This window comes from Petaurus breviceps, unplaced genomic scaffold, assembly GCF_028583685.1.
Source record: "Petaurus breviceps papuanus isolate PSGF00001 unplaced genomic scaffold, PetGlider_PUasm1.0 37, whole genome shotgun sequence".
NCBI lineage: Eukaryota > Metazoa > Chordata > Mammalia > Diprotodontia > Petauridae > Petaurus > Petaurus breviceps.
Genome location: NW_027186296.1, coordinates 62931661 through 62932224, shown reverse-complemented (window position 1 = coordinate 62932224; position 564 = coordinate 62931661).

The window sequence follows — 564 nt, the reverse complement described above, 5'->3', positions numbered from 1 at the left end:
TGAATGATTGGAAGATCCTGGGGTGGGGTAGTACTTGGAGATTATTTAATCACACTTAGTAAATGCTGTATTTGGAATGATGTCATGTTTTGATCTTCTCTGTTCTTGGTTTGTCACTAAATAAAATAGAGAGCACCTATGCTGGTATTTTGAACCTGGGAAGTTGCCTTCTTTTGGCATTACATTACAGTGTTTTATACAAGGATGAAATCACAGATCCTGCTTCTCTCTCCATATTAGTACTACCAAACTTGCAAAGAGCTTGTAAAGTACTTGCAAAGAGTAAAGTACTATATAAATGTAAATTACCATTGTCATGATTGTATAATATAATCAAAGATAAACAATAAGCATTTGAGCATCAAAGACAATCCTTTTTCCTTCTATTAAATAAATATTTAAAAATGTATTACTCAATATTTATGTTTTAATGTAAATGTTTCCCTACTTACTTCCTATACCTCTGGGTATAATGCTTCAATTTACTGACCCTTTAGGGTAGAAATTTTTTTGCAGTGGAGAGAGAGAGAGAGAGAGAGAGAGAGAGAGAGAGAGAGAGAGAGA